Source organism: Cryptomeria japonica, unplaced genomic scaffold, assembly GCF_030272615.1.
Source record: "Cryptomeria japonica unplaced genomic scaffold, Sugi_1.0 HiC_scaffold_43, whole genome shotgun sequence".
NCBI classification, from domain to species: domain Eukaryota; kingdom Viridiplantae; phylum Streptophyta; class Pinopsida; order Cupressales; family Cupressaceae; genus Cryptomeria; species Cryptomeria japonica.
Genome location: NW_026728865.1, coordinates 602,501 through 623,459, shown reverse-complemented (window position 1 = coordinate 623,459; position 20,959 = coordinate 602,501). Strand labels below are relative to the sequence as shown.

General features: G+C 63.0%; 3 non-coding genes across 3 annotated transcripts; all 3 read left to right on the top strand.

Moving 5' to 3' along the window:
• The first annotated feature begins 680 nt into the window (after window positions 1-680).
• On the top strand, window positions 681-799 carry LOC131862508 (5S ribosomal RNA). Its single transcript, XR_009361521.1, has one exon. It is a non-coding gene; the product is annotated as a 5S ribosomal RNA (ribosomal RNA).
• Window positions 800-8,603: 7,804 nt separating this feature from the next.
• LOC131862482 (5S ribosomal RNA) lies at window positions 8,604-8,722 on the top strand. The gene has a single exon (XR_009361496.1). It is a non-coding gene; the product is annotated as a 5S ribosomal RNA (ribosomal RNA).
• A 7,804-nt stretch (window positions 8,723-16,526) lies between these two features.
• On the top strand, window positions 16,527-16,645 carry LOC131862481 (5S ribosomal RNA). The gene has a single exon (XR_009361495.1). It is a non-coding gene; the product is annotated as a 5S ribosomal RNA (ribosomal RNA).
• The last annotated feature ends 4,314 nt before the right edge of the window (window positions 16,646-20,959 follow it).

Here is a 20,959-nt window from a genome sequence, read left to right as displayed (position 1 = left end):
CTTGTCCGGTTGCCCTGTCTTCGACCTGGGAACCCAATTTTGGTCCTCGGGTCCCATTTTTTTTTGTCTCGCATCCCACTTTTGGCCTGTGGCCTTTTCGGGGTCGATTCTCGTTTTGGGCATCAGAGCATGTTTCTTCTCCTAAAACCCAATATTTGTTTATTAAGTCTCGGAACACATTTTTGTTCTCGTGGACCCATCATGGGTCTTGGAACGCATTTGTGGTCCTTGGGTCCCATTTTGCATCCCGAAACTTGTGTTTTGGTGCTTGATCCCTATTTTGGGTGCCCACCTTGCACCAAGTGCGCACCCGGGGCAAACCGAGCGCCTTGGTGCACCGGGGCAAGATCGAGCGTGCACCCGAGGCGCCCCGAACATGCACCAAGGTGCACTCGGCCCACATGTGAGCGCAGGTCGTTGCGCCCGAGGTGGTGTGTGGGCACCGCGTTGCAGACGGGACACTGCACGCACACGACGCCCCCTCCAGGTGCACGCACGTAGGCCGGGCCGGGTGCACACCCGACGCCCTAGCAAGGTGCGCGCACCCGGGCAGGGCTCACACTTGGCGAACGGGGCGCACTTCGCGAGGGAGGGTGTGCACCTCGACGGGGGTGGGTGGCCGGGGTGGATTCGCACGTGGGTCGCGGTTTGCTAAGTACACACTGCGACAAGCTCATAACGGGTGCGATCATACCAGCATTAGTGCACCGGATCCCATCAGAACTCCGCAGTTAAGCGCGCTTGGGCCGGAGTAGTACTGGGATGGGTGACCTCCCGGGAAGTCCCGGTGTTGCACCCTTTTTTAGTTTTTCGCCGGGCGTCGCAATGCTATTTGAATAAACCTTTTGCCCGTTTGCGTTCTCGTCGGGGCCGGGCCGGGCCGGGGTGCGCTGCCCGCACTACCGCGCGCGCGGGGGCGACACCGAGCGCGCACCCGAGGCGCCCCGAGCACACAGGCCACGGTGCAACCCGGGCGTTGTGCGCGCACCCCGGTGCGCCCGAGGTGCTGCGCGCGCACCCAGGTGAAATCGGTGTGCACCTCGGCCAGTGCGCGCTCGGTCGAGTCGCGCACGTTGGCCAAGGTGCACGGTGATGTTTCTTACTCTAAGGTTCCGCACCAGACGCCCGGGACAGGTGAGCGAAGCTGGGCGGGGCCGGGTGCGCGGCCGGGGCAGGTGCACGCAGCTGGAGAGAGCTTTGGAGCACACTTCGGAGCGCACCAATGATGCGCTCCATTCAAAAGTTTCCTGAAAAGGCAAAAAAAGTTGAGATTATAGAATTTCCCACTTGAGAGATTGTAAAAAAAAAAAATTTAAAATGAAGGAAACGCGGGTGCCAAGGTGTGCGCAGCCCAGCCAAGGTGTGCGCACCAAGGCGCCCACCCTGGCGAAGGTGCACGCAAGGTGCGCACCCGAGGCAAACCGGACAATTAACCCAACTTTCGACTTCGCGCGCACCTTGGAGCGCACTTCGGAGCGCTCCTTGGTGCGCACCAATCTTGGGCACCTCGGAGTGCACCATGGCGCCCACCAAGGTGCGCACCCGGGGCAAACCGAGCTCCGACTTCGTGCGCACCTTGGAGCGCACGAAAGGTGCGCACCATGGCGCCCACCAAGGTGCGCAGCCCAGCCAAGGCGTGCGCATCAAGGTGCGCACCCTGGCGAAGGTGCGCACCCGGGGCAAACCGAGCTCCGACTTCGTGCGCACCTTGGAGCGCACAAAAGGTGCGCAACCCAGCCAAGGTGTGCGCACCCCGGTCAAACCGAGCTCCGAATCGTGCGCACCAGAGGTGCACGCCATCGTGCGCACCTTGGAGCACACTTCGGAGCCCTCCTTGGTGCGCGCCGATGTTGCGCACCTCGGAGCGCACCCGGGGAAAACAATGCAATTAACCCGACTTTCGACTTCGTGGGCACCTCGGAGCGCTCTCGGGTTCGCACCTCGGAGCACACCGAGGTGCGCACCTTTGATGCGCTGCCTTCACCAATTTCCAGAAAAGGCAAGAAAACATTGAGAAGGTGTGCGCACCGAGGTGCCCACCCTGGCGAAGGTGCACGCGAGGTGCGCACCCGGGGCAAACCGGGCTCCGACTTCGTGCACGCCGCACCTTGGAGCACACTTCGGAGCGCTCCTTGGTGCGCACCAGGGCGCGCAACCCAGCCGAGGTGCCCACCCCGGCGAAGGTGCACGCGAGGTGCGCACCCGGGGCAAACCGGGCTCCGACTTCGTGCACGCCATGGTGCCCACCGCGGCGAAGGTGCACGCGAGGTGCGCACCCGGGGCAAACCGGGCTCCGACTTCGTGCACGCCGCACCTTGGAGCACACTTCGGAGCGCTCCTTGGTGCGCACCATGGTGCCCACCAGGGCGCGCAACCCCGCCGAAGGTGCACGCGAGGTGCGCACCCGGGGCAAACCGGGCTCCGACTTCGTGCACGCCGCACCTTGGAGCACACTTCGGAGCGCTCCTTGGTGCGCACCATGGTGCCCACCAGGGCGCGCAACCCCGCCGAAGGTGCACGCGAGGTGCGCACCCGGGGCAAACCGGGCTCCGACTTCGTGCACGCCATGGTGCGCACCGCGGCGAAGGTGCGCACCCGGGGCAAACCGGGCTCCGACTTCGTGCACGCCGCACCTTGGAGCACACTTCGGAGCGCTCCTTGGTGCGCACCAGGGCGCGCAACCCAGCCGAGGTGCCCACCCCGGCGAAGGTGCACGCGAGGTGCGTACCCGGGGCAAACCGGGCTCCGACTTCGTGCACGCCGCACCTTGGAGCACACTTCGGAGCGCTCCTTGGTGCGCACCATGGTGCCCACCAGGCCGCGCAACCCAGCCAAGGTGTGCGCACCAAGGTGCACGCGAGGTGCGCACCCGGGGCAAACCGGGGTCCGACTTCGTGCACGCCGCACCTTGGAGCACACATCGGGGCGCTCCCGGGTTCGCACCGGCGTTGCGCACCGTGGTGGGCACCTCGGAGCACACCAAGGTGGGCAGCGAGGTGCGCACCTTTGATGCGATGCCTTCACTAATTTCCATAAAAGGCAAAAAAAAAACGAGATTTTAAAATTTCCGTTTTGAAAGATAGTGAGAAAAAGGGAATGCTGGTGCCATCTTGAGCCCGCCCTGGTGCGCAGCCCAGCCAAGGTGTGCGCACCAAGGTGCCCACCCTGGCGAAGGTGCGCGCCCGGGCAATTAACCCAACTTCCAACTTCGCGCGCGCCAGGGTGGGAGCGCACCCAACAACCGGGCCTGGGAAGAGCCAATGCGAGAAACCCCACCAAACGCTCTGACAAAAAAAGAGGGGGCGCTCCAGTAACCCCGCTTCGGAGCGCACCCTGGGCAAACCCAGCCAAGGTGCCCACCCCGGCCAAGGTGCAGGCGAGGTGCGCACCCGGGGCAAACCGGGCTCCGACAACGTGCACGCCGCACCTTGGAGCACACTTCGTAGCGCTCCCGGGTGCGCACCTCAGAGCACACCAAGGTGGGCAGCGAGGTGCGCACCTTTGATGCGCTGCCTTCACTAATTTCCAGAAAAGGCAAAAAAAAAAGGAGATTTTAAAATTTCCGTTTTGAAAGATAGTGAAAAAAACGGAACGCGCGTGCCATCTTGAGCCCGCCCTGGTGCGCAGCCCAGGTAAGGTGCCCACCCTGGCAAAGGTGCGCACCCGGGCAATTAACCCTACTTCCGACTTCGTGCGCGCCAGGGTGGCAACCGGGCCTCGGAAGAGCCAATGCGAGAAACCCCACCAAACGCTCCGACAAAAAAAGAGGCGGCGCTCCAATAACCCCGCTTCGGAGCGCAGCCGGGGCAAACCCAGCCAAGGTGCCCACCCCGACGAAGGTGCACGCGAGGTGCGCACCCGGGGCAAACCGGGCTCCGACAACGTGCACGCAGCACCTTGGAGCACACTTCGAAGCACTCCCGGGTGCCCACCGGCGTTGCGCACCGTGGTGGGCAGCGAGGTGCGCACCTTTGATGCGCTGCCTTCACTAATTTCCAGAAAAAGGCAAAAAAAAATGAGATTTTAAAATTTCCGTTTTGAAAGATAGTGAAAAAAAAGGAACGCGGGTGCCATCTTGAGCCCGCCCTGGTGCGCAGCCCAGGCAAGGCATGCGCACCAAGGTGCCCACCCGAGGTGCACACCCGGGGCAAACCGGGCTCCGACTTCGTGCAGGCCGCACCTTGGAGCACACTTCGGAGCGCTCCTTGGTGCGCACCATGGTGCCCACCAGGGCGCGCAACCCAGCCAAGGTCTGCACACCAAGGTGCCCACCCCGGCGAAGGTGCACGCGAGGTGCGCACCCGGGGCAAACCGGGCTCCGACTTCGTGCACGCCATGGTGCCCACCGCGGCGAAGGTGCACGCGAGGTGCGCACCCGGGGCAAACCGGGCTCCGACTTCGTGCACGCCGCACCTTGGAGCACACTTCGGAGCGCTCCTTGGTGCGCACCATGGTGCCCACCAGGGCGCGCAACCCAGCCAAGGTGTGCGCACCAAGGTGCACGCGAGGTGCGCACCCGGGGCAAACCGGGGTCCGACTTCGTGCACGCCGCACCTTGGAGCACACATCGGAGCGCTCCCAGGTTCGCACCAGCGTTGCGCACCTTTGATGCGCTGCCTTCACTAATTTCCAGAAAAGGCAAAAAAAAACGATATTTTAAAATTTCCGTTCTGAAAGATAGTGAAAAAAACGGAACGCGGGTGCCATCTTGAGCCCTTCCTGGTGCGCAGCCCAGGCAAGTTGTGCGCACCAAGGTGCCCACCCTGGCGGAGGTGCGCGCCCGGGGCAAACCGGGCTCCGACTTCGTGCACTGCATGGTGCCCACCAAGGCGCGCAACCCAGCCAAGGTGCCCACCGCAGCGAAGGTGCACGCGAGGTGCACACCCGGGGCAAACCGGGCTCCGACTTCGTGCACGCCGCACCTTGGAGCACACTTCAGAGCGCTCCTTGGTGCGCACCAGGGCGCGCAACCCAGCCGAGGTGCCCACCCCGGCGAAGGTGCACGCGAGGTGCGCACCCGGGGCAAACCGGGCTCCGACTTCGTGCACGCCATGGTGCCCACCGCGGCGAAGGTGCGCACCCGGGGCAAACCGGGCTCCGACTTCGTGCACGCCGCACCTTGGAGCACACTTCGGAGCGCTCCTTGGTGCGCACCATGGTGCCCACCAGGCCGCGCAACCCAGCCAAGGTGTGCGCACCAAGGTGCACGCGAGGTGCGCACCCGGGGCAAACCGGGGTCCGACTTCGTGCACGCCGCACCTTGGAGCACACATCGGGGCGCTCCCGGGTTCGCACCGGCGTTGCGCACCGTGGTGGGCACCTCGGAGCACACCAAGGTGGGCAGCGAGGTGCGCACCTTTGATGCGATGCCTTCACTAATTTCCATAAAAGGCAAAAAAAAAATGAGATTTTAAAATTTCCGTTTTGAAAGATAGTGAGAAAAAGGGAATGCTGGTGCCATCTTGAGCCCGCCCTGGTGCGCAGCCCAGCCAAGGTTTGCGCACCAAGGTGCCCACCCTGGCGAAGGTGCGCGCCCGGGCAATTAACCCAACTTCCAACTTCGCGCGCGCCAGGGTGGGAGCGCACCCAACAACCGGGCCTGGGAAGAGCCAATGCGAGAAACCCCACCAAACTCTCTGACAAAAAAAGAGGGGGCGCTCCAGTAACCCCGCTTCGGAGCGCACCCTGGGCAAACCCAGCCAAGGTGCCCACCCCGGCCAAGGTGCAGGCGAGGTGCGCACCCGGGGCAAACCGGGCTCCGACAACGTGCACGCCGCACCTTGGAGCACACTTCGTAGCGCTCCCGGGTGCGCACCTCAGAGCACACCAAGGTGGGCAGCGAGGTGCGCACCTTTGATGCGCTGCCTTCACTAATTTCCAGAAAAGGCAAAAAAAAAAGGAGATTTTAAAATTTCCGTTTTGAAAGATAGTGAAAAAAACGGAACGCGCGTGCCATCTTGAGCCCGCCCTGGTGCGCAGCCCAGGTAAGGTGCCACCCTGGCAAAGGTGCGCACCCGGGCAATTAACCCTACTTCCGACTTCGTGCGCGCCAGGGTGGCAACCGGGCCTCGGAAGAGCCAATGCGAGAAACCCCACCAAACGCTCCGACAAAAAAAGAGGCGGCGCTCCAATAACCCCGCTTCGGAGCGCAGCCGGGGCAAACCAAGCCAAGGTGCCCACCCCGACGAAGGTGCACGCGAGGTGCGCACCCGGGGCAAACCGGGCTCCGACAACGTGCACGCAACACCTTGGAGCACACTTCGAAGCACTCCCGGGTGCCCACCGGCGTTGCGCACCGTGGTGGGCAGCGAGGTGCGCACCTTTGATGCGCTGCCTTCACTAATTTCCAGAAAAAGGCAAAAAAAAATGAGATTTTAAAATTTCCGTTTTGAAAGATAGTGAAAAAAAAGGAACGCGGGTGCCATCTTGAGCCCGCCCTGGTGCGCAGCCCAGGCAAGGCATGCGCACCAAGGTGCCCACCCGAGGTGCACACCCGGGGCAAACCGGGCTCCGACTTCGTGCAGGCCGCACCTTGGAGCACACTTCGGAGCGCTCCTTGGTGCGCACCATGGTGCCCACCAGGGCGCACCCGGGGCAAACCGGGCTCCGACTTTGTGCACGCCGCACCTTGGAGCACACATCGGAGCGCTCCCAGGTTCGCACCAGCGTTGCGCACCTTTGATGCGCTGCCTTCACTAATTTCCAGAAAAGGCAAAAAAAAACGATATTTTAAAATTTCCGTTCTGAAAGATAGTGAAAAAAACGGAACGCGGGTGCCATCTTGAGCCCTTCCTGGTGCGCAGCCCAGGCAAGTTGTGCGCACCAAGGTGCCCACCCTGGCGGAGGTGCGCGCCCGGGGCAAACCGGGCTCCGACTTCGTGCACTGCATGGTGCCCACCAAGGCGCGCAACCCAGCCAAGGTGCCCACCGCAGCGAAGGTGCACGCGAGGTGCGCACCCGAGGTGCACACCCGGGGCAAACCGGGCTCCGACTTCGTGCACGCCGCACCTTGGAGCACACTTCAGAGCGCTCCTTGGTACGCACCAGGGCGCGCAACCCAGCCAAGGTGCTCACCCCGGCGAAGGTGCACGCGAGGTGCGCACCCGGGGCAAACCGGGCTCGGACTTCGTGCACGCCGCACCTTGGAGCACACATCGGAGCGCTCCCAGGTTCGCACCAGCATTGCGCACCTTTGATGCGCTGCCTTCACTAATTTCCAGAAAAGGCAAAAAAAAGAAAAAAATGAGATTTTAAAATTTCCGTTTTGAAAGATAGTGAAAAAAACGGAACGCGGGTGCCATCTTGAGCCCGCCCTGGTGTGCAGCCCAGGCAAGTTGTGCGCACCAAGGCACCCACCCTGGCCAAGGTGGGTCACGGGGTGGGTCCTAGGGTGGGTAACGGGGTGGGTACTAAGGTGCGTGCCAAGGTGGGTCATAGGGTGGGTGCCAAGGTGGGCACCAGGGTGGGTGTGCACCAACCCTAGCCAGGGTAGGTCACGGGGTGGTTGTCGGGGTGGGCGTCAAGGAGCCAAGGTGGGTGGCAAGTAGCCAAGTTGCGTGCCAAGGTGGGTGTCGGGGTGGGTGCCAAGGATCCAAGGTGGGTGCCAAGGAACCAAGGTGGGTGTCTGGGTGGGTGCCGAGGTGGGAGCCAGGGTGGGTCCCAAGGTGAGTGCAAAGGTGGGTGCCAGGGTCAAGGTGAGTGCCAATGTGGGTTCCAAGGTGCCAGGGTCAGGGTGAGTGCCAATGTGGGTTCAAAGGTGCTAAGTTGGGTGCGAGGTTGGGTGCGAGGGTGGGTGGGTGCCAAGGTGTGCTAGGTGGAAGCCCGGGTGGGTCGGCATCCCATGGGTGTCGAGTTGGGTGCCTGATGGGTGCTTCTTGTCAAGTTTTAGTCGTCGGGACTCATTTCGAGCCTTAGAGGTCGTTTCTTGTCCGGTTGCCCTGTCTTCGACCTGGGAACCCAATTTTGGTCCTCGGGTCCCATTTTTTTTTGTCTCGCATCCCACTTTTGGCCTGTGGCCTTTTCGGGGTCGATTCTCGTTTTGGGCATCAGAGCATGTTTCTTCTCCTAAAACCCAATATTTGTTTATTAAGTCTCGGAACACATTTTTGTTCTCGTGGACCCATCATGGGTCTTGGAACGCATTTGTGGTCCTTGGGTCCCATTTTGCATCCCGAAACTTGTGTTTTGGTGCTTGATCCCTATTTTGGGTGCCCACCTTGCACCAAGTGCGCACCCGGGGCAAACCGAGCGCCTTGGTGCACCGGGGCAAGATCGAGCGTGCACCCGAGGCGCCCCGAACATGCACCAAGGTGCACTCGGCCCACATGTGAGCGCAGGTCGTTGCGCCCGAGGTGGTGTGTGGGCACCGCGTTGCAGACGGGACACTGCACGCACACGACGCCCCCTCCAGGTGCACGCACGTAGGCCGGGCCGGGTGCACACCCGACGCCCTAGCAAGGTGCGCGCACCCGGGCAGGGCTCACACTTGGCGAACGGGGCGCACTTCGCGAGGGAGGGTGTGCACCTCGACGGGGGTGGGTGGCCGGGGTGGATTCGCACGTGGGTCGCGGTTTGCTAAGTACACACTGCGACAAGCTCATAACGGGTGCGATCATACCAGCGTTAGTGCACCGGATCCCATCAGAACTCCGCAGTTAAGCGCGCTTGGGCCGGAGTAGTACTGGGATGGGTGACCTCCCGGGAAGTCCCGGTGTTGCACCCTTTTTTAGTTTTTCGCCGGGCATCGCAATGCTATTTGAATAAACCTTTTGCCCGTTTGCGTTCTCGTCGGGGCCGGGCCGGGCCGGGGTGCGCTGCCCGCACTACCGCGCGCGCGGGGGCGACACCGAGCGCGCACCCGAGGCGCCCCGAGCACACAGGCCACGGTGCAACCCGGGCGTTGTGCGCGCACCCCGGTGCGCCCGAGGTGCTGCGCGCGCACCCAGGTGAAATCGGTGTGCACCTCGGCCAGTGCGCGCTCGGTCGAGTCGCGCACGTTGGCCAAGGTGCACGGTGATGTTTCTTACTCTAAGGTTCCGCACCAGACGCCCGGGACAGGTGAGCGAAGCTGGGCGGGGCCGGGTGCGCGGCCGGGGCAGGTGCACGCAGCTGGAGAGAGCTTTGGAGCACACTTCGGAGCGCACCAATGATGCGCTCCATTCAAAAGTTTCCTGAAAAGGCAAAAAAAGTTGAGATTATAGAATTTCCCACTTGAGAGATTGTAAAAAAAAAAAATTTAAAATGAAGGAAACGCGGGTGCCAAGGTGTGCGCAGCCCAGCCAAGGTGTGCGCACCAAGGCGCCCACCCTGGCGAAGGTGCACGCAAGGTGCGCACCCGAGGCAAACCGGACAATTAACCCAACTTTCGACTTCGCGCGCACCTTGGAGCGCACTTCGGAGCGCTCCTTGGTGCGCACCAATCTTGGGCACCTCGGAGTGCACCATGGCGCCCACCAAGGTGCGCACCCGGGGCAAACCGAGCTCCGACTTCGTGCGCACCTTGGAGCGCACGAAAGGTGCGCACCATGGCGCCCACCAAGGTGCGCAGCCCAGCCAAGGCGTGCGCATCAAGGTGCGCACCCTGGCGAAGGTGCGCACCCGGGGCAAACCGAGCTCCGACTTCGTGCGCACCTTGGAGCGCACAAAAGGTGCGCAACCCAGCCAAGGTGTGCGCACCCCGGTCAAACCGAGCTCCGAATCGTGCGCACCAGAGGTGCACGCCATCGTGCGCACCTTGGAGCACACTTCGGAGCCCTCCTTGGTGCGCGCCGATGTTGCGCACCTCGGAGCGCACCCGGGGAAAACAATGCAATTAACCCGACTTTCGACTTCGTGGGCACCTCGGAGCGCTCTCGGGTTCGCACCTCGGAGCACACCGAGGTGCGCACCTTTGATGCGCTGCCTTCACCAATTTCCAGAAAAGGCAAGAAAACATTGAGAAGGTGTGCGCACCGAGGTGCCCACCCTGGCGAAGGTGCACGCGAGGTGCGCACCCGGGGCAAACCGGGCTCCGACTTCGTGCACGCCGCACCTTGGAGCACACTTCGGAGCGCTCCTTGGTGCGCACCAGGGCGCGCAACCCAGCCGAGGTGCCCACCCCGGCGAAGGTGCACGCGAGGTGCGCACCCGGGGCAAACCGGGCTCCGACTTCGTGCACGCCATGGTGCCCACCGCGGCGAAGGTGCACGCGAGGTGCGCACCCGGGGCAAACCGGGCTCCGACTTCGTGCACGCCGCACCTTGGAGCACACTTCGGAGCGCTCCTTGGTGCGCACCATGGTGCCCACCAGGGCGCGCAACCCCGCCGAAGGTGCACGCGAGGTGCGCACCCGGGGCAAACCGGGCTCCGACTTCGTGCACGCCGCACCTTGGAGCACACTTCGGAGCGCTCCTTGGTGCGCACCATGGTGCCCACCAGGGCGCGCAACCCCGCCGAAGGTGCACGCGAGGTGCGCACCCGGGGCAAACCGGGCTCCGACTTCGTGCACGCCATGGTGCGCACCGCGGCGAAGGTGCGCACCCGGGGCAAACCGGGCTCCGACTTCGTGCACGCCGCACCTTGGAGCACACTTCGGAGCGCTCCTTGGTGCGCACCAGGGCGCGCAACCCAGCCGAGGTGCCCACCCCGGCGAAGGTGCACGCGAGGTGCGTACCCGGGGCAAACCGGGCTCCGACTTCGTGCACGCCGCACCTTGGAGCACACTTCGGAGCGCTCCTTGGTGCGCACCATGGTGCCCACCAGGCCGCGCAACCCAGCCAAGGTGTGCGCACCAAGGTGCACGCGAGGTGCGCACCCGGGGCAAACCGGGGTCCGACTTCGTGCACGCCGCACCTTGGAGCACACATCGGGGCGCTCCCGGGTTCGCACCGGCGTTGCGCACCGTGGTGGGCACCTCGGAGCACACCAAGGTGGGCAGCGAGGTGCGCACCTTTGATGCGATGCCTTCACTAATTTCCATAAAAGGCAAAAAAAAAACGAGATTTTAAAATTTCCGTTTTGAAAGATAGTGAGAAAAAGGGAATGCTGGTGCCATCTTGAGCCCGCCCTGGTGCGCAGCCCAGCCAAGGTGTGCGCACCAAGGTGCCCACCCTGGCGAAGGTGCGCGCCCGGGCAATTAACCCAACTTCCAACTTCGCGCGCGCCAGGGTGGGAGCGCACCCAACAACCGGGCCTGGGAAGAGCCAATGCGAGAAACCCCACCAAACGCTCTGACAAAAAAAGAGGGGGCGCTCCAGTAACCCCGCTTCGGAGCGCACCCTGGGCAAACCCAGCCAAGGTGCCCACCCCGGCCAAGGTGCAGGCGAGGTGCGCACCCGGGGCAAACCGGGCTCCGACAACGTGCACGCCGCACCTTGGAGCACACTTCGTAGCGCTCCCGGGTGCGCACCTCAGAGCACACCAAGGTGGGCAGCGAGGTGCGCACCTTTGATGCGCTGCCTTCACTAATTTCCAGAAAAGGCAAAAAAAAAAGGAGATTTTAAAATTTCCGTTTTGAAAGATAGTGAAAAAAACGGAACGCGCGTGCCATCTTGAGCCCGCCCTGGTGCGCAGCCCAGGTAAGGTGCCCACCCTGGCAAAGGTGCGCACCCGGGCAATTAACCCTACTTCCGACTTCGTGCGCGCCAGGGTGGCAACCGGGCCTCGGAAGAGCCAATGCGAGAAACCCCACCAAACGCTCCGACAAAAAAAGAGGCGGCGCTCCAATAACCCCGCTTCGGAGCGCAGCCGGGGCAAACCCAGCCAAGGTGCCCACCCCGACGAAGGTGCACGCGAGGTGCGCACCCGGGGCAAACCGGGCTCCGACAACGTGCACGCAGCACCTTGGAGCACACTTCGAAGCACTCCCGGGTGCCCACCGGCGTTGCGCACCGTGGTGGGCAGCGAGGTGCGCACCTTTGATGCGCTGCCTTCACTAATTTCCAGAAAAAGGCAAAAAAAAATGAGATTTTAAAATTTCCGTTTTGAAAGATAGTGAAAAAAAAGGAACGCGGGTGCCATCTTGAGCCCGCCCTGGTGCGCAGCCCAGGCAAGGCATGCGCACCAAGGTGCCCACCCGAGGTGCACACCCGGGGCAAACCGGGCTCCGACTTCGTGCAGGCCGCACCTTGGAGCACACTTCGGAGCGCTCCTTGGTGCGCACCATGGTGCCCACCAGGGCGCGCAACCCAGCCAAGGTCTGCACACCAAGGTGCCCACCCCGGCGAAGGTGCACGCGAGGTGCGCACCCGGGGCAAACCGGGCTCCGACTTCGTGCACGCCATGGTGCCCACCGCGGCGAAGGTGCACGCGAGGTGCGCACCCGGGGCAAACCGGGCTCCGACTTCGTGCACGCCGCACCTTGGAGCACACTTCGGAGCGCTCCTTGGTGCGCACCATGGTGCCCACCAGGGCGCGCAACCCAGCCAAGGTGTGCGCACCAAGGTGCACGCGAGGTGCGCACCCGGGGCAAACCGGGGTCCGACTTCGTGCACGCCGCACCTTGGAGCACACATCGGAGCGCTCCCAGGTTCGCACCAGCGTTGCGCACCTTTGATGCGCTGCCTTCACTAATTTCCAGAAAAGGCAAAAAAAAACGATATTTTAAAATTTCCGTTCTGAAAGATAGTGAAAAAAACGGAACGCGGGTGCCATCTTGAGCCCTTCCTGGTGCGCAGCCCAGGCAAGTTGTGCGCACCAAGGTGCCCACCCTGGCGGAGGTGCGCGCCCGGGGCAAACCGGGCTCCGACTTCGTGCACTGCATGGTGCCCACCAAGGCGCGCAACCCAGCCAAGGTGCCCACCGCAGCGAAGGTGCACGCGAGGTGCACACCCGGGGCAAACCGGGCTCCGACTTCGTGCACGCCGCACCTTGGAGCACACTTCAGAGCGCTCCTTGGTGCGCACCAGGGCGCGCAACCCAGCCGAGGTGCCCACCCCGGCGAAGGTGCACGCGAGGTGCGCACCCGGGGCAAACCGGGCTCCGACTTCGTGCACGCCATGGTGCCCACCGCGGCGAAGGTGCGCACCCGGGGCAAACCGGGCTCCGACTTCGTGCACGCCGCACCTTGGAGCACACTTCGGAGCGCTCCTTGGTGCGCACCATGGTGCCCACCAGGCCGCGCAACCCAGCCAAGGTGTGCGCACCAAGGTGCACGCGAGGTGCGCACCCGGGGCAAACCGGGGTCCGACTTCGTGCACGCCGCACCTTGGAGCACACATCGGGGCGCTCCCGGGTTCGCACCGGCGTTGCGCACCGTGGTGGGCACCTCGGAGCACACCAAGGTGGGCAGCGAGGTGCGCACCTTTGATGCGATGCCTTCACTAATTTCCATAAAAGGCAAAAAAAAAATGAGATTTTAAAATTTCCGTTTTGAAAGATAGTGAGAAAAAGGGAATGCTGGTGCCATCTTGAGCCCGCCCTGGTGCGCAGCCCAGCCAAGGTTTGCGCACCAAGGTGCCCACCCTGGCGAAGGTGCGCGCCCGGGCAATTAACCCAACTTCCAACTTCGCGCGCGCCAGGGTGGGAGCGCACCCAACAACCGGGCCTGGGAAGAGCCAATGCGAGAAACCCCACCAAACTCTCTGACAAAAAAAGAGGGGGCGCTCCAGTAACCCCGCTTCGGAGCGCACCCTGGGCAAACCCAGCCAAGGTGCCCACCCCGGCCAAGGTGCAGGCGAGGTGCGCACCCGGGGCAAACCGGGCTCCGACAACGTGCACGCCGCACCTTGGAGCACACTTCGTAGCGCTCCCGGGTGCGCACCTCAGAGCACACCAAGGTGGGCAGCGAGGTGCGCACCTTTGATGCGCTGCCTTCACTAATTTCCAGAAAAGGCAAAAAAAAAAGGAGATTTTAAAATTTCCGTTTTGAAAGATAGTGAAAAAAACGGAACGCGCGTGCCATCTTGAGCCCGCCCTGGTGCGCAGCCCAGGTAAGGTGCCACCCTGGCAAAGGTGCGCACCCGGGCAATTAACCCTACTTCCGACTTCGTGCGCGCCAGGGTGGCAACCGGGCCTCGGAAGAGCCAATGCGAGAAACCCCACCAAACGCTCCGACAAAAAAAGAGGCGGCGCTCCAATAACCCCGCTTCGGAGCGCAGCCGGGGCAAACCAAGCCAAGGTGCCCACCCCGACGAAGGTGCACGCGAGGTGCGCACCCGGGGCAAACCGGGCTCCGACAACGTGCACGCAACACCTTGGAGCACACTTCGAAGCACTCCCGGGTGCCCACCGGCGTTGCGCACCGTGGTGGGCAGCGAGGTGCGCACCTTTGATGCGCTGCCTTCACTAATTTCCAGAAAAAGGCAAAAAAAAATGAGATTTTAAAATTTCCGTTTTGAAAGATAGTGAAAAAAAAGGAACGCGGGTGCCATCTTGAGCCCGCCCTGGTGCGCAGCCCAGGCAAGGCATGCGCACCAAGGTGCCCACCCGAGGTGCACACCCGGGGCAAACCGGGCTCCGACTTCGTGCAGGCCGCACCTTGGAGCACACTTCGGAGCGCTCCTTGGTGCGCACCATGGTGCCCACCAGGGCGCACCCGGGGCAAACCGGGCTCCGACTTTGTGCACGCCGCACCTTGGAGCACACATCGGAGCGCTCCCAGGTTCGCACCAGCGTTGCGCACCTTTGATGCGCTGCCTTCACTAATTTCCAGAAAAGGCAAAAAAAAACGATATTTTAAAATTTCCGTTCTGAAAGATAGTGAAAAAAACGGAACGCGGGTGCCATCTTGAGCCCTTCCTGGTGCGCAGCCCAGGCAAGTTGTGCGCACCAAGGTGCCCACCCTGGCGGAGGTGCGCGCCCGGGGCAAACCGGGCTCCGACTTCGTGCACTGCATGGTGCCCACCAAGGCGCGCAACCCAGCCAAGGTGCCCACCGCAGCGAAGGTGCACGCGAGGTGCGCACCCGAGGTGCACACCCGGGGCAAACCGGGCTCCGACTTCGTGCACGCCGCACCTTGGAGCACACTTCAGAGCGCTCCTTGGTACGCACCAGGGCGCGCAACCCAGCCAAGGTGCTCACCCCGGCGAAGGTGCACGCGAGGTGCGCACCCGGGGCAAACCGGGCTCGGACTTCGTGCACGCCGCACCTTGGAGCACACATCGGAGCGCTCCCAGGTTCGCACCAGCATTGCGCACCTTTGATGCGCTGCCTTCACTAATTTCCAGAAAAGGCAAAAAAAAGAAAAAAATGAGATTTTAAAATTTCCGTTTTGAAAGATAGTGAAAAAAACGGAACGCGGGTGCCATCTTGAGCCCGCCCTGGTGTGCAGCCCAGGCAAGTTGTGCGCACCAAGGCACCCACCCTGGCCAAGGTGGGTCACGGGGTGGGTCCTAGGGTGGGTAACGGGGTGGGTACTAAGGTGCGTGCCAAGGTGGGTCATAGGGTGGGTGCCAAGGTGGGCACCAGGGTGGGTGTGCACCAACCCTAGCCAGGGTAGGTCACGGGGTGGTTGTCGGGGTGGGCGTCAAGGAGCCAAGGTGGGTGGCAAGTAGCCAAGTTGCGTGCCAAGGTGGGTGTCGGGGTGGGTGCCAAGGATCCAAGGTGGGTGCCAAGGAACCAAGGTGGGTGTCTGGGTGGGTGCCGAGGTGGGAGCCAGGGTGGGTCCCAAGGTGAGTGCAAAGGTGGGTGCCAGGGTCAAGGTGAGTGCCAATGTGGGTTCCAAGGTGCCAGGGTCAGGGTGAGTGCCAATGTGGGTTCAAAGGTGCTAAGTTGGGTGCGAGGTTGGGTGCGAGGGTGGGTGGGTGCCAAGGTGTGCTAGGTGGAAGCCCGGGTGGGTCGGCATCCCATGGGTGTCGAGTTGGGTGCCTGATGGGTGCTTCTTGTCAAGTTTTAGTCGTCAGGACTCATTTCGAGCCTTAGAGGTCGTTTCTTGTCCGGTTGCCCTGTCTTCGACCTGGGAACCCAATTTTGGTCCTCGGGTCCCATTTTTTTTTGTCTCGCATCCCACTTTTGGCCTGTGGCCTTTTCGGGGTCGATTCTCGTTTTGGGCATCAGAGCATGTTTCTTCTCCTAAAACCCAATATTTGTTTATTAAGTCTCGGAACACATTTTTGTTCTCGTGGACCCATCATGGGTCTTGGAACGCATTTGTGGTCCTTGGGTCCCATTTTGCATCCCGAAACTTGTGTTTTGGTGCTTGATCCCTATTTTGGGTGCCCACCTTGCACCAAGTGCGCACCCGGGGCAAACCGAGCGCCTTGGTGCACCGGGGCAAGATCGAGCGTGCACCCGAGGCGCCCCGAACATGCACCAAGGTGCACTCGGCCCACATGTGAGCGCAGGTCGTTGCGCCCGAGGTGGTGTGTGGGCACCGCGTTGCAGACGGGACACTGCACGCACACGACGCCCCCTCCAGGTGCACGCACGTAGGCCGGGCCGGGTGCACACCCGACGCCCTAGCAAGGTGCGCGCACCCGGGCAGGGCTCACACTTGGCGAACGGGGCGCACTTCGCGAGGGAGGGTGTGCACCTCGACGGGGGTGGGTGGCCGGGGTGGATTCGCACGTGGGTCGCGGTTTGCTAAGTACACACTGCGACAAGCTCATAACGGGTGCGATCATACCAGCGTTAGTGCACCGGATCCCATCAGAACTCCGCAGTTAAGCGCGCTTGGGCCGGAGTAGTACTGGGATGGGTGACCTCCCGGGAAGTCCCGGTGTTGCACCCTTTTTTAGTTTTTCGCCGGGCATCGCAATGCTATTTGAATAAACCTTTTGCCCGTTTGCGTTCTCGTCGGGGCCGGGCCGGGCCGGGGTGCGCTGCCCGCACTACCGCGCGCGCGGGGGCGACACCGAGCGCGCACCCGAGGCGCCCCGAGCACACAGGCCACGGTGCAACCCGGGCGTTGTGCGCGCACCCCGGTGCGCCCGAGGTGCTGCGCGCGCACCCAGGTGAAATCGGTGTGCACCTCGGCCAGTGCGCGCTCGGTCGAGTCGCGCACGTTGGCCAAGGTGCACGGTGATGTTTCTTACTCTAAGGTTCCGCACCAGACGCCCGGGACAGGTGAGCGAAGCTGGGCGGGGCCGGGTGCGCGGCCGGGGCAGGTGCACGCAGCTGGAGAGAGCTTTGGAGCACACTTCGGAGCGCACCAATGATGCGCTCCATTCAAAAGTTTCCTGAAAAGGCAAAAAAAGTTGAGATTATAGAATTTCCCACTTGAGAGATTGTAAAAAAAAAAAATTTAAAATGAAGGAAACGCGGGTGCCAAGGTGTGCGCAGCCCAGCCAAGGTGTGCGCACCAAGGCGCCCACCCTGGCGAAGGTGCACGCAAGGTGCGCACCCGAGGCAAACCGGACAATTAACCCAACTTTCGACTTCGCGCGCACCTTGGAGCGCACTTCGGAGCGCTCCTTGGTGCGCACCAATCTTGGGCACCTCGGAGTGCACCATGGCGCCCACCAAGGTGCGCACCCGGGGCAAACCGAGCTCCGACTTCGTGCGCACCTTGGAGCGCACGAAAGGTGCGCACCATGGCGCCCACCAAGGTGCGCAGCCCAGCCAAGGCGTGCGCATCAAGGTGCGCACCCTGGCGAAGGTGCGCACCCGGGGCAAACCGAGCTCCGACTTCGTGCGCACCTTGGAGCGCACAAAAGGTGCGCAACCCAGCCAAGGTGTGCGCACCCCGGTCAAACCGAGCTCCGAATCGTGCGCACCAGAGGTGCACGCCATCGTGCGCACCTTGGAGCACACTTCGGAGCCCTCCTTGGTGCGCGCCGATGTTGCGCACCTCGGAGCGCACCCGGGGAAAACAATGCAATTAACCCGACTTTCGACTTCGTGGGCACCTCGGAGCGCTCTCGGGTTCGCACCTCGGAGCACACCGAGGTGCGCACCTTTGATGCGCTGCCTTCACCAATTTCCAGAAAAGGCAAGAAAACATTGAGAAGGTGTGCGCACCGAGGTGCCCACCCTGGCGAAGGTGCACGCGAGGTGCGCACCCGGGGCAAACCGGGCTCCGACTTCGTGCACGCCGCACCTTGGAGCACACTTCGGAGCGCTCCTTGGTGCGCACCAGGGCGCGCAACCCAGCCGAGGTGCCCACCCCGGCGAAGGTGCACGCGAGGTGCGCACCCGGGGCAAACCGGGCTCCGACTTCGTGCACGCCATGGTGCCCACCGCGGCGAAGGTGCACGCGAGGTGCGCACCCGGGGCAAACCGGGCTCCGACTTCGTGCACGCCGCACCTTGGAGCACACTTCGGAGCGCTCCTTGGTGCGCACCATGGTGCCCACCAGGGCGCGCAACCCCGCCGAAGGTGCACGCGAGGTGCGCACCCGGGGCAAACCGGGCTCCGACTTCGTGCACGCCGCACCTTGGAGCACACTTCGGAGCGCTCCTTGGTGCGCACCATGGTGCCCACCAGGGCGCGCAACCCCGCCGAAGGTGCACGCGAGGTGCGCACCCGGGGCAAACCGGGCTCCGACTTCGTGCACGCCATGGTGCGCACCGCGGCGAAGGTGCGCACCCGGGGCAAACCGGGCTCCGACTTCGTGCACGCCGCACCTTGGAGCACACTTCGGAGCGCTCCTTGGTGCGCACCAGGGCGCGCAACCCAGCCGAGGTGCCCACCCCGGCGAAGGTGCACGCGAGGTGCGTACCCGGGGCAAACCGGGCTCCGACTTCGTGCACGCCGCACCTTGGAGCACACTTCGGAGCGCTCCTTGGTGCGCACCATGGTGCCCACCAGGCCGCGCAACCCAGCCAAGGTGTGCGCACCAAGGTGCACGCGAGGTGCGCACCCGGGGCAAACCGGGGTCCGACTTCGTGCACGCCGCACCTTGGAGCACACATCGGGGCGCTCCCGGGTTCGCACCGGCGTTGCGCACCGTGGTGGGCACCTCGGAGCACACCAAGGTGGGCAGCGAGGTGCGCACCTTTGATGCGATGCCTTCACTAATTTCCATAAAAGGCAAAAAAAAAACGAGATTTTAAAATTTCCGTTTTGAAAGATAGTGAGAAAAAGGGAATGCTGGTGCCATCTTGAGCCCGCCCTGGTGCGCAGCCCAGCCAAGGTGTGCGCACCAAGGTGCCCACCCTGGCGAAGGTGCGCGCCCGGGCAATTAACCCAACTTCCAACTTCGCGCGCGCCAGGGTGGGAGCGCACCCAACAACCGGGCCTGGGAAGAGCCAATGCGAGAAACCCCACCAAACGCTCTGACAAAAAAAGAGGGGGCGCTCCAGTAACCCCGCTTCGGAGCGCACCCTGGGCAAACCCAGCCAAGGTGCCCACCCCGGCCAAGGTGCAGGCGAGGTGCGCACCCGGGGCAAACCGGGCTCCGACAACGTGCACGCCGCACCTTGGAGCACACTTCGTAGCGCTCCCGGGTGCGCACCTCAGAGCACACCAAGGTGGGCAGCGAGGTGCGCACCTTTGATGCGCTGCCTTCACTAATTTCCAGAAAAGGCAAAAAAAAAAGGAGATTTTAAAATTTCCGTTTTGAAAGATAGTGAAAAAAACGGAACGCGCGTGCCATCTTGAGCCCGCCCTGGTGCGCAGCCCAGGTAAGGTGCCCACCCTGGCAAAGGTGCGCACCCGGGCAATTAACCCTACTTCCGACTTCGTGCGCGCCAGGGTGGCAACCGGGCCTCGGAAGAGCCAATGCGAGAAACCCCACCAAACGCTCCGACAAAAAAAGAGGCGGCGCTCCAATAACCCCGCTTCGGAGCGCAGCCGGGGCAAACCCAGCCAAGGTGCCCACCCCGACGAAGGTGCACGCGAGGTGCGCACCCGGGGCAAACCGGGCTCCGACAACGTGCACGCAGCACCTTGGAGCACACTTCGAAGCACTCCCGGGTGCCCACCGGCGTTGCGCACCGTGGTGGGCAGCGAGGTGCGCACCTTTGATGCGCTGCCTTCACTAATTTCCAGAAAAAGGCAAAAAAAAATGAGATTTTAAAATTTCCGTTTTGAAAGATAGTGAAAAAAAAGGAACGCGGGTGCCATCTTGAGCCCGCCCTGGTGCGCAGCCCAGGCAAGGCATGCGCACCAAGGTGCCCACCCGAGGTGCACACCCGGGGCAAACCGGGCTCCGACTTCGTGCAGGCCGCACCTTGGAGCACACTTCGGAGCGCTCCTTGGTGCGCACCATGGTGCCCACCAGGGCGCGCAACCCAGCCAAGGTCTGCACACCAAGGTGCCCACCCCGGCGAAGGTGCACGCGAGGTGCGCACCCGGGGCAAACCGGGCTCCGACTTCGTGCACGCCATGGTGCCCACCGCGGCGAAGGTGCACGCGAGGTGCGCACCCGGGGCAAACCGGGCTCCGACTTCGTGCACGCCGCACCTTGGAGCACACTTCGGAGCGCTCCTTGGTGCGCACCATGGTGCCCACCAGGGCGCGCAACCCAGCCAAGGTGTGCGCACCAAGGTGCACGCGAGGTGCGCACCCGGGGCAAACCGGGGTCCGACTTCGTGCACGCCGCACCTTGGAGCACACATCGGAGCGCTCCCAGGTTCGCACCAGCGTTGCGCACCTTTGATGCGCTGCCTTCACTAATTTCCAGAAAAGGCAAAAAAAAACGAGATTTTAAAATTTCCGTTCTGAAAGATAGTGAAAAAAACGGAACGCGGGTGCCATCTTGAGCCCTTCCTGGTGCGCAGCCCAGGCAAGTTGTGCGCACCAAGGTGCCCACCCTGGCGGAGGTGCGCGCCCGGGGCAATCCGGGCTCCGACTTCGTGCACTGCATGGTGCCCACCAAGGCGCGCAACCCAGCCAAGGTGCCCACCGCAGCGAAGGTGCACGCGAGGTGCGCACCCGAGGTGCACACCCGGGGCAAACCGGGCTCCGACTTCGTGCACGCCGCACCTTGGAGCACACTTCAGAGCGCTCCTTGGTGCGCACCAGGGCGCGCAACCCAACCAAGGTCTGCACACCAAGGTGCTCACCCCGGCGAAGGTGCACGCGAGGTGCGCACCCGGGGCAAACCGGGCTCGGACTTCGTGCACGCCGCACCTTGGAGCACACATCGGAGCGCTCCCGGGTT